At 43.5% G+C, this 12,993-nt stretch overlaps 1 protein-coding gene across 2 annotated transcripts in view; it reads left to right on the top strand.

Moving 5' to 3' along the window:
• Window positions 1–11,271: 11,271 nt before the first annotated feature.
• The window catches only part of LOC138800820 (tropomodulin-3-like), a 39,777-nt gene continuing 38,055 nt past the window's right edge, over window positions 11,272–12,993 (top strand). Inside the window, exon 1 of one of the 2 annotated variants that reach the window (XM_069982875.1) lies at window positions 11,272–11,363. The gene's annotated coding sequence lies outside the window, so the exon portion shown is untranslated. The other variant, XM_069982884.1, reaches the window with a different exon arrangement.

The following is a 12,993-nucleotide window of genomic DNA, read 5'->3' as shown; positions in this document are numbered from 1 at the left end:
GCTCTTCCCACCCTGGTGTTACCAGGCTGCTGTCGTTTGGTTTTTAACCCGGCTGGTTATAAAAATAGGGGGGACCCTATGCGTTTTTTTTTAATTATTTATTTATTTTAAAAAAAACCCGCATTGCCGGCTATTTTTGAAGTACTCCGTACGGACCGCCTGTCAATCCTCGGCCGCATGTCCAGCCGCAAACAATGGTCTTGTTCATTTTTTACGGGTCCGTTTACGATCGGGCCGTAGATTCATACATAGTGTGCACTGTGCAGCCGTATATCCTATACTTTCCAGCGTACGCATGAACCACCAAAAATACCACCGCACAATTACAGCCGCAAATACAGCCGCACAGTTACATAGTCTGAACCTGGCCTAAAAAATAACATAGCTGGGTATACCTGTTTACTAAGACTTAACAAAAATTATGATGGTGAGACAAGACATATACCCTGATTATTAAAAAACTAAATAAAACAATACAAAATGGCCAATCATCGGCCAGGAGCATTGCTAGAAATGCTCATGCAGCCGATAATTGGCCGTGTAAAAGTGACAGCAATCAGCTGAGGACCATGAAAAAGCCTGATCCTCTATATGTTTTAAAATTTAGCTTTATTGCCGCACATCTCCCTTTGTAAACAGAGGATGTATAGCCACTAGAAATTTACAACACTGATATGCATAGATCCATGGTGTCAGTTTCCAGATCGCACATGCAGTGCATACTTACCATCAGTGCTGTGTTATCCAGCACTGTCAGCTCCCATCCTGCTCTGCGGCCGTTGCTGTGTCTTCAGACCTCCGCTCCGTGGCTGTTAATCATACTGGAGAAGACTGGGAGGTGGCCTGTAGTTACAGCAGCGGACGGAAGCTAACTGACATTACAGATATACTGTATACGACACAAAGATGAACGACACAAAGATCGATTCGTTTAATTGTGCCATGTAAAGGCACTGCAAATGGGCGCTGATCTAGCTCATCTGCAGCAGTGGATGGCCGAAAATGTTTTAGTGTAAAAGGACCCTTATGCTCATACTAAATGGGGGGGGGGGTGTCAGTGGCCATCTGTTTATTTTCTTTGCTGTTTATAATCCTTCTAGCTCCTAAATCCTGAGCCTACAGTGCTCCACACAGAAACATTTTTATGACTTAGGGAACCCCTACCAGCAGTGCAAATGAGAGTTTCTCAAAGGCCAGGGCTTTGATGTAAATCTGCATACATGAACATAAAAATGCCAGTCCCTTTCAATAGTGCCTCATGCCCTGACAACAGATTCCACAGAACCTTGGTTGGAAATCAGAGCCTAATGCAGTCTAGAAAGCAGGCTGTACAGGTAAGTCACAACTGATTTCTTATAGAAAACAAGAACAGAGAATTACATAAAGAGAAAACCTCAAGCATTACATTGTATAAAAAAGTCAGTGTTTTAATGTGAATATAAGTAAAGCACTGGAATTGTTTTAGGGTATGCTCACACTGAGTAAATCAGGCGGAATTCCGCGGGAGGATTTTCCGCCGATGAATTCCGCCTATCTCAGTGTGACACTGCTTCCCTATGGGAGAGCGGCGGCAGTAGAGAAGCGTGTGCGCTCCCATAGACGGGCTATGGCACACTGAGACAGGCGGGATTCAGAGAATTCTGCCTAATTTACTCAGTGTGAACATACTTTTAGAGCCTAAAGCGAATCAGTCTTCTTTCTTCATATAAAAAAAAAACATTGTAATTCATCCTGGGCCATAGACCAGCTGCTGTACCAGTAGACATGTATGCAAGTAAGCACGATCATTTTTTTGTTTGTTTTTTGTTCTGTATTGTGTTTCTGTACTTCCTGGTTGAGCAGTGGTTCGCAGTACTACAGGTCCCAGAATGCAATGCTTTGCCTCAGCTGTTCATCTCAGTCCTCCACCCTGCCCATTCCCCGCCCAAAGCTTTTGCAGAACATCTAGGCTGTGTTCACACATTGCAGTTTCATTGTGTTTCTAAATTATTTGCAGTACTTTATGATTTCATTGTATTCCCTTCCCACACAGCACGCTGTATTCTCTACCTGTAACACCACACAGCACACTGTATTCTCTACCTGTAACACCACACAGCACACTGTATTCTCTACCTGTAACATCACACAGCACACTGTATTCTCTACCTGTAACATCACACAGCACGCTGTATTCTCTACCTGTAACACCACACAGCACGCTGTATTCACTACCTGTAACACCACACAGCACACTGTATTCTCTACCTGTAACACCACACAGCACACTGTATTCTCTACCTGTAACATCACACAGCACACTGTATTCTCTACCTGTAACATCACACAGCACACTGTATTCTCTACCTGTAACATCACACAGCACACTGTATTCTCTACCTGTAACACCACACAGCACACTGTATTCTCTACCTGTAATACCTAACAGCAGGCTGTATTTTCTACCTGTAACATCACACAGCACGCTGTATTTTCTACCTGTAACATCACACAGCACGCTGTATTCTCTACCTGTAACATCACACAGCACGTTGTATTCTATATAGGCTGGGTTCACACTACGTATATTTCAGTCAGTATTGTGGTCCTTATATTGCAACCAAAACCAGGAGTGGATTAAAAACACAGAAAGGCTCTGTTCACACAATGTTGAAATTGAGTGGATGGCCGCCATTTAATGGCAAATATTTGCTGTTATTTTAAAACAACGGCTGTTGTATTGAAATAATGGCAGTTATTTTCCGTTATATGGCGGCCATCCACTCAATTTCACCATTGTGTGTACAGAGCCTTTCTGTGTTTTTAATCCACTCCTGGTTTTGGTTGCAATATGAGGACCACAATACTGACTGAAATATACATAGTGTGAATCCAGCGTATACCTGTAACACCACACAGCACGCTGTATTCTCTACCTGTAACACCACACAGCACACTGTATTCTCTACCGGTAACACCACACAGCACGCTGTATTCTCTACCTGTAACACCACACAGCACTGTATTCTCTACCTGTAACACCACACAGCACGCTGTATTCTCTACCTGTAACACCACACAGCACACTGTATTCTCTACCTGTAACACCACACAGCACACTGTATTCTCTACCTGTAACACCACACAGCACACTGTATTCTCTACCTGTAACACCACACAGCACGCTGTATTCTCTACCTGTAACACCACACAGCACTGTATTCTCTACCTGTAACACCACACAGCAAGCTGTATTCTCTACCTGTAACACCACACAGCAGGCTGTATTCTCTACCTGTAACACTAATATTGGAATAAAGTAAAGAACTTATTGAATTTAATTAAAAAAATGTTTTCTTTTCATCTCCACACATATTATAATCGAGCATCTTTTATCTTTGAAGTTGATCTCCAAAATAAAGACTTTATCCGATATTATCTTGCATGGGATATATTGTTTGTGCCTTGTTTTTTGTCCAGGTAGGATTGGCAGTGCCGGCTCTGATCCTCTGTGCCGTTTAGCATCAATCAATTGTGTTACTGCATCATTTTTGTGAAGACACTGCACTACTGCAATGAAACTCCAACATGTGTGAACACAGCTCTAATTTTCCTGAAAACTTCTGCACAACCAGTGAAGTTGCAGCAGCTGCTTCTGGACGGTCAGAGATGGTTAATCACTCAGAGGATTGGGGGAGCCAGCCAAGCCTCCTGTGACATCACGCCCTGCCCCCTGTCTGCATCATCAGCCTGTGGCTGACAGACACACACAATGTGAGACAGAGGCATGGAATATTTGTCTCCTGAGGGGGAGAGCAGTGCGAGCAGGAGACAATGTGGATTGGCACAGAGGCCAATTTTCTTCACTTCCTGGATTTTGATCAGCTACCAGTGTGGCAGAGCCCCACAGATATATTAATACATTGTAAAGACACATCTATATAACTTTTAATGTACTTTTATTGGAAAACAAGTTTATACAATGGAGACTGTGCTCATAGCCTTGATTTAGTATTTGAATTCTATGTTTCAAATGCACCAGTCTGAACACTGTCGGAAGTTGCCTGCAGTCACCTAGGGCTGTCTTGTGGCAAGTTGGTAGGGACAGCTGGGTGGAGCAAGTCCAGGGCTCACGGTTGGTGTCCTCCCCTCAACCTTCCTGGTCATCCTCCCCCCTGGTGTCTCCTATCTGGGATCTCTTCCTTTATTAGCTAACAAGGAGCTGCTCTAAAGCCCCTATTACACGGGGTGACATAGAGGAGCAAACGAGCGCTGTCAGTGCTGTCAGTTCCCTGCTTGCTGCTGCCGCGTGTCATAGTGGGTAAGTGCAGGGGAGGCCGTGGGGAGCTGTGTGTGTGTGGGGGGGGGGGCTGTCTGCCCGGCCAATCACTAGATCACTATTCCACGGAGCAACGGCAGCAGATCACTGCTATCACAGTCGTTTGTTTTTCAACATGTTGAAAGACAAGCAACAGCAACGATCAACCATCATCGTTCATGTCGGCTGATCGTGGCCTTGTATTACAGGGGACGATTATCGACCGTAACGGACGAATACAGACGATAATCGTTCCGTGTAAAAGGGCCTTTACTCTGGTAGACTTGCAGTCCAATCCTATACTTTATTTGAATGGCTCTCCAAATGATTTCATTTGTTTTTAGAGTGCTTTTGGAGCCCAAATCTTGGGGTTCAGCTGACTGTCAGTCCAGCTTTAGTTGAAAACTAAGCTCTTGTGGTAAGGCAAACCTTTTAAAATCTTTGGGTGGCGTTACCTTTTTATTACTCTGTTAGGCTCTGTTCACACAACGTTTTATCAGCTCTGTTTAAAATGACGTCTAGTCTAAAATAACGGACGTCATTTAGCTGTCAGGCCTTGGTACAGCTCTTGGTACATTATTCTAGTTTGGAATTACTAATTGGCCTTTGGATGCGGCTTAATTGAAAAGTCCATTGAATTTAATAGTAAAAATGGAGAAAGAACAGTGACAAAAGAAAAACTGTGTGTGAACAACTAATAAAAAAAAGTCCACTGTTTGCAAAAGACGTCCGAAAATAATAATCATGTTCATTATTTTGACGTCCGCGGTAAAAATGTCCGTTATTCAATCATAGTGTGCATTGAACGTCTGTCTTCCTATTGACTTCAATGCATTGCCATAGCAGTCAGTTAAATTGCGGCGAAAACTGACGTTTTTTTAAATATCAAGTTCGGATGCCTTTTCTCTATTTTTGACATTGTGTGAACATAGCCTTAGGCAAACTGCACTGGTAAAAGTGCAGCAAGGCAAAACAGTCTAGCTGGCTGGTCACTGGGGATAATGGATACACCCAATTCAGTTATTGAAAGTAAAAGGGTTTATGATGGAAATGTTTTCAGACCTGGAACACTGCATTTGCAGACAAAAACTTTCTCTATACACATACGTTAGGTCTGCTCAGTGTATGGACGCTATAACATTCAACAACTGTTTACAGCAAAGAGCATTAATATTTAAGTGTGTTTACATTGGAATGAATAGCAGTTTTTCAGCAAGTTTCCGTTTTGTCTTCCCACCACATTTCTCCTTACCAAAATCTTACATTCTCCCAACTCTCCTTCCCAGCTTACTGTATCATTTATAGTGGAAATAACACCTTTCTGTAATCTAATGACAATAAAATACATAGAAGGTACTGCTGTGTGTTCTCCACTGAAGACCCCTCTTCTGCATGTGCTGATGTCTCCTCCACCACAACTGTCAACGACTGTCAAGTATTTGTGACCACTCCTTCTGTAAATATAATAGACATATGAGGTAAAAAGAAGTAGGAATATGTGGCAAAGACTATAGGGAAATAGAGTACTTAAGGCCCTATTACACAAATCGATTATCGACCGTATTTGGCAGATTATCGGCCATTACGGCCAATAGGGACTTTGTGTAATAAAAGGCAACAATCAGCTGACATGAACAATGTCAGATGATCATCGTCTTTCATTGTCTTTCAACATGTTGAAAGACAAACAACATGGAGAGCAACAATCTGCTGGGGTCGCTCCGCGCAATAGGAGCAGCGGCAGCAGACCGCTGCCATCTCCTACGTGATATAAAGATTCTCCCCCCCCCCCAACAACTTCCCACGCTCCTTCTCCTTCTACTTACTCGCTTGCTGTTGGCGCATGTAATAGCGCTGGCAGCGAGCGAGTAACAGGAGCAAGCGAACACTGAACTAAAACGGTCGGCACTCACTTGCTCCCAGAGATTGCCCTGTGTAATTGAGGCTTTTCTGTATAAGGGACTGTCTGGTTTAGAAAACCATATACAATTTTAAAACCCTCTGCATTCATAGGGAGGACACTGTGGAGAGCGACTACAAAAAAGGATGGCCCAGCATATCAATGCATTGCAAAGAATGCCTGTTGATTTCAATGGAAACAGTGTAATGGTAAAATTTTCCCTGTAGTGATACTGAAGCCTTGCTGTGGAGTTTACCCACTGTTTACAGCCTATTGTTGTTGTCACAGTAGTGTGAAACCATTTTATCAGTTTATTGTCAAGAGACCCTATAAGTATAAAGTGATTGTGCAAAGTGGTCAGTCCTCGGGTGGTCAGACATCTACCAATGGCTTCTTGATGTTGCTAGTAATTGTAGTAACATTGTATGGCCACTGGTGAACTTTTACAGGTATGGCTTCAGACCCATGCATTTATGTGTGGACGCAGCCTTAGGTATTAACCCATAAGAATCCTAAAGCACCACGGATATTACTGTGTATTCCTTTACCACACTAGACCATGACACTGTACACTATAAATAATATGAAGAGATACACACCCACCAATCATAATACCATCCGAGGCAAAATTATGTGATGCAATACAAATAGAACGATTGGCAAATTATCATATTTGGTGGAGGCATTTTGTTGTCTCCCTTGTGGGCACCAAAGAATTGGCAACCCCCTTTTACCCTCTATGCACTTGTCTCCATGGGTATTTTTCTTAAAGATGAACTCTTTAAAAAATGATAGGGTAACTACTTTACTGAGCTGTTAGCAACTATTTGAACATAAAAAAAAGAATAAAAAGGTTACAAAAAATGCAATTTTCCAGTAAAACAGTAGCTGCACTGGAGGCTTTATGGAAAAGGGAAATGGAAATGTAACTTAATTCTATTCCATCATTCCAAGTCCATCACATTGAGCACTCTTCACAAACAAATCTTGCCTGGTCCCAAACAAAAAGTACAATGCTCAGTAAAGGACAATGCTTTGTGGCCATTGTGGAAAAAGGAATTCCAGTCAAGTATTACTAGTTAATATTTGCATTCCTCCCTCCCCCCCTTGAAAGGTTGCCATTGAGAAGCCCAGTGCTGTGGCACCTTATTTAATGGAGTAATGTGCCTCCTGGCATCAGGAGAATGTTATATAATCTCATGTTTCCTATACGTAATTCATAGGAAAAGTCATAGGAAATATTTGAAATATTTCAACATTTTAAAACAGTACATCCATCCAACTAGAAATAGCTTCTGACGTCACATTGCTCCCACATCAATAACACTGTTCTGGCACCTTTTGAGCACTGCAATAAAATTGTCTATATTTCTGGACATAGATGTATACTGTATATGTCCTTTCTAGTGGCGGGGTCACTTACATTAGTCAGAGAATAGTATCAGGGAACATAATATTTGGAAATAATTGGGTACAATATACTGTAAAGACTAATACAGCCCAATGGTTTGCTTAAAAATGTACAAGCAGGTAGGTAATAATAAGTAATAATAATGTTTATTTCTATAGCACCAACAAATTCTGCAGCACTTTACAATACATAAACAGCCAGACATTACAGAATGACACACGTATTACGGAAAAAAGAGGAATGAGGGCCCTGCTAGCAGAAAGTGCTCTATTTGTATAATGTAGGTTTACAGATATCCATAGGCCAAGAAGAAAGATTGCTTAATCTTGTAGATTCTATCTATGAGACTACAGTCAGTGGGGTCTTTGCCCTAGGCATTCAACAGGGTCTGGCCATAGTTTATGCCATTGTTCATGTTGTGTATTCCAAAGACTACTGTCAATATTTAAAGTGTTAAGGTCCTATTAGATGTCCCGATCAATAATGTAAACAAGCGCAGATCTGCTAGATCGGCTCTTGTTTATTGAGTCTTTTACAGGCTCGATAATCGTTTTGCAAGGGCTATATATTGTTAGTGATGTCTGTGCAGTCCTTGCCCTACACTGTATACATTACCTCCACACACTCCTGTTGTTCTTCTGCCCTATGCTAGCTTCCCGGAGTCGCCAATGTAGTATCAGAGTGGTCTTTGAAGTGACAGGCTGCTCAGCCAAACACTGGCTAGGATTAACTGAGTGACCTGTCAGTTCAGAGACCCGCTTTGAAGTTACAGCAGTGGCTCTGAGAAGCAAGAAGAGGACAGAAGGACACCGGGAGTGGTAAGGTTTTATACAGTTATTTATTTTTTTACGCATAGCGATGCTAGGTCAATGGACGACTTTAGGTAGGGACCAAAAGACATGATCAGCTGATGATCATTGTCATCAGCTGATCGTTGTCTCTATTATACCGAACGATAATCGGCCAATTTGTCCTGATTCGACCGATTATGGCTCTGTGTAATAGGACCCCTTACAAAGGTACTTTGTTTAGTCTTGAAGAGTCTTTGTCCTGTGTTTGGGGTGTGTAGCCTGGCTAGCAGTGCTTGTCCTCCTCTGTATCTGACAATCCAAAAAAGTGTGTATGTGTTATCTTATTTTTTGCATATTTTTTTCTGCTTTGGCAATTACATAATTTCAAATGGGGTTGTGCTGAAACCAGTCAGGCCAAGGACTGGTTAGTTGGCAGAGAGATTTGGTGGACTGCAATAAGGTGGACAATGAATGTCACCAGCGAGAGAGAGTAGCACTATTAGGACAGTGGTGTAGCTGTGGACGGCATATCCTAGGGTTGGGGTGTGCAATTAATTTTCCCATGGGGCCACATGAGAAATTAGAATGGTTTTCGAGGGCCAGACTAATGTACTTAAAGGGGTTATCCAGCCAAAATCTTTTAATACAGATTTGTAATTTACTTCCCATACTTATCAGCTGCTGTATGTCCTAAAGGAAATGTTGTGCAAAACCCACACTCTGAGCAGCCCCTTTAGGTTCCCTGGGTACAGGTGCCATGTGCCTGGTATTAACTGTTTTCTTGAATGTGTTTCAAGCTGAGCTATCACACTAAAGAGACGTCTTTCTGAAAAGTCTGCGCTGTGTATTTGGACTAAGTAGGCCTGGAGCCACACTTAGTACTGATTACAGAAAGTACCTCTGAAAGGGCTTGTGAAAGGCTGTGCGGCCCCAGTGACAGAGAGCACCTGCCCAAAACATTTTTGATAATTTGTTACAGGCATGTCGGCTGAACGATGTCAGCTGATCGTTGCTGTCGTTTAATGGCCAGGATGGCAGCAATATACTGCCATTGCTCTGTGGAATCTAGCGATCACCCTGACAGCCCCCCCCCCCCCTGCACTGTATAAACATGGTGTCCCATTAAGAATAATAGGCTGCTGCTTTGGATGAGATTTCACTATGGATTATGGTGCAGAATACGCACAGATTCCATACGAAAATCTCTGTAAAATCCCACTGTGTGAATGCACCCATCTGCAATGTTATAATAAAGAAGCATTCCAGAAATATTTTTTATCTGTCCCCCTGCTGTGTGCTGTCATGTATACTCACCAGTGATGATCGGTATCTCACGGCGCGATTCAAATCTGACGCACGTTCAAGTCACTGCTCTTCTGTCTCCATGTTGATTGAAGGCCGGAAGTCAGGATCTCCAATGCATTCTCTATGGGAGAGCGGGACTTCTCGCCTTTAATCGACATGGAGACAGAAGAGGGGTCAGAAGAGCTATGACGTGAACACATGCAGAATTTCAACAGCGCCACAGGACCGACGTGGGACACCATTCGCAGCTGGTGAGTATACAAGCCAGTGCGCAGCAGGGGCATAAAAGAAAAATTCTTCTTTAGGTAAAATACAGACATGGGGAGAAAGGAGCAGCTGCATCTCACACCTATGGCTGATACTAATGCCTCTCAGCTACATTTAAAAACCAACGCCAGGATGTTGGTATATAATTTGATCAAACCATATTGTCTCATGTACCACGTGCAGGTCCCCTGGCCCACATGAGTCCCTACAGTAACTCAACACTGTGTCGGTCAGCGACCTCCAACCGCGCAAAGCGAGCGCAAGCAGGGAAGGGAGGCCACAGAATGGCCCTGCAACCCCACTGTCACAGGGGCAAACCCCAGGGCCCCCCTAACCCTGCTTGCACTCACTTTGCGGGGTTGGCGGTCGCTGACCGACACAGTATTGAATTACTGTAGGGACTCATGTGGGCCAGGAGACCTGCACGTGGTACATGAGGCAATATGGTTTGATCAAATTATATACCAACATCCTGGCGTTGGTTTTTAAATGTAGCCGAGAGGCATTAGTGTCAGCCATGGGTGTGAGGTGCAGCAGCTCCTTTCTTTCCATGTCTGTATACTTCTTTAAGTTTATGACTAGAGATGAGCGAACCGGGTTCGGGTTCGAGTCCATCCGAACCTGAACATTCGGTATTTGATTAGCGGGGGCTACTGAAGTTGGATAAAGCCCTAAGGTTGTCTGGAAAACATGGATACAGCCAATGACTATATCCATGTTTTCCACCTAGCCTTAGTGCTTTATCCAACTTCAGCAGCCACCGCTAATCAAATGCCAAAAGTTTGGGTTCAAAACGACTCGAGCATGCTCAAGGTTCAATCATCTCTATATATGACTTATAAAAGCCACATCAAGCTGGCTTCTTGGAAGATTCTCTTTATTGCCCAAAGCAACCAATCACAACTCGGCTTTCATTTTACCAGACCAAATTGAATAATGAAAGCTGAGCTCTGATTGGTTGCTGTGGTCAATACGGATTAACTTGCTATAGAACAGAGCAATAAATTATTATTTCACACAGGAGATTCATCACACTGTGTGCAAAGGTCCCTAAAATGAAAGCTGGAATCTGGTTGCCATGGACAACTGCTGCACTGTTCCCTTACATTTGCTTAGCTATATCTATTTGTGCATAAACACCAAGGAGGTGAGAGGATGGCCGGAGCGCTAGCTTGCCCGCATCTCCATACATACACACCTATGTGCAGTGTCTACATTCCCGGCCGGTGACTCCTCCACACTACAACTCCCAGGGTGCTTTGCGCGTTGGTTTCAGGGAGTGTCTGCGCCTGCGCTATGCCGCTACCGGAGCAGCCTGAGTTTGCAGTGAGTGAGTGTCGTGGTTGGGTGCTGGCGGTTTCCTGGCGGCAGAGCTGGGCACGTTACACTGGGGTAAGGCGATGCCGCTGTATACCGGACCTGTGTGAACGGTGTACTATTCTTACCGGAGGGGAGAGTCCGTACTGAGAGCCTGCGGGCGGGAGGTAACTTGTAAGAGCCGCCTGGAGTTTATCAGGAAGTCTGCAGAGGAGACACAGCCCTGATCCTACCTGACCGAGAGCCACGGGCGGGGAGAGGCTACCTGTAGTGCCCGGGTCAGGCTGCTGCTGCTCCCTGGTGTCAGCCTCTGAGGAGGAATAGTGTAGGGAAGAGAAGTGTGTGCGCCCTGGTGACGCTGCAGTGTGGGATTCCCAGTCCTTGTGCTGGGTCCTGTCCCAGTGGGTGACAGCTGTCTCCCTGTGCTGGGTGTACACTATGCATCCTGCTCCAGGCTATTATGTGTAATATATCATGTATGATAGGGATGCATGGTGGCTCCATAGACTTCAGTGGACTGTGGATCTTTACCTGTAGATGGATATTATTCTGCCTGTAGCCATGTTACACCTTCTCATCCATCAATAAAGTGACAGCAACACTTGTATCTAATATTCCTCAATAGAAGCCCAGGCAGATTGCCCTGTGCTCTGGCATTGGTGTATACGCAGTATATGGGCTTCCCTGAGGCACAATGTATATATGCTGTCCTAAGTCATTGCAGAGGCTTGTGCTGTTATCTATAAGACAGACAGGAGCAGTCCGGGCTGCTACACATATTGTAGGACTTGCTTACTATGCGAGAAGACCACAGCAAGTTTTAGGAACAGTAGCCTCACCCTATTATCTATTATGGATTATTGTGATTATTGTGTGTACATATATATACTAACAAGAAGCAACAATCCAGTTGTAGATGCACAGTCCTGGCAGAGTCCACTCATTACTCTAGAAGATAGGTTTGAGGGATAGCATCTTCTTATAACATATTGTATAAGGACATGCAGTGGCTCACAGACACTCAGCCTTTCTCAAGTGTGTGTGTATATATATATATATATATATATATATATATATATATATAATTGTAGCAAAGTGACAAATGTAGGCGAATAGTTGTAAACTATATCTGTTCCCTTACCTGTGGATCTCCAGCTGTTACAAAACTACAACTCCCACCATGCAGTATGAAAGGAGTCGCACCATTACAACAGCTGGAGATCCACAGGTTGGCAAACAGTGGCTTACCGTATTAGCAAGTTTCTATTATACATCTTTTCTATCACCATTCAAATCACCCTTTTTTTGTACTAAACCTTCCATTTGATTACTGACATACTAGATCCTAGGAAAATTGTCCAGGTTGTTGGCTGAACAAGAGGGCCGCAGTGGAAGTAGCTATAGGGGATCTTCTCCTAATGGTCATAGTAATCTGCCAGACTGTGATGAAATATTTTACAGTGTTGCTGTGGTTAATGCCATTTTATGTGCTTTTTTAAAATTATATGCCTCATATTTATTATATGGTTCCTTTGGAGAGCTGTAAAAGTCCAGTGCCACGGGTATATATATAGAGGAAATATGGGCGGTATGCTGCAGTGTTTGCCTTCATTATATTGTGTGAAGTGTAGCTGTGCTGTCAGGGATTCAATGGAAAGACTGTTTGTGCTTCCTTTTAGCAGGTGCTATGGCAAATCTGCTGCAG

Source organism: Dendropsophus ebraccatus, chromosome 1, assembly GCF_027789765.1.
Source record: "Dendropsophus ebraccatus isolate aDenEbr1 chromosome 1, aDenEbr1.pat, whole genome shotgun sequence".
NCBI lineage: Eukaryota > Metazoa > Chordata > Amphibia > Anura > Hylidae > Dendropsophus > Dendropsophus ebraccatus.
This window is presented reverse-complemented; position numbering and strand designations above follow the sequence as displayed.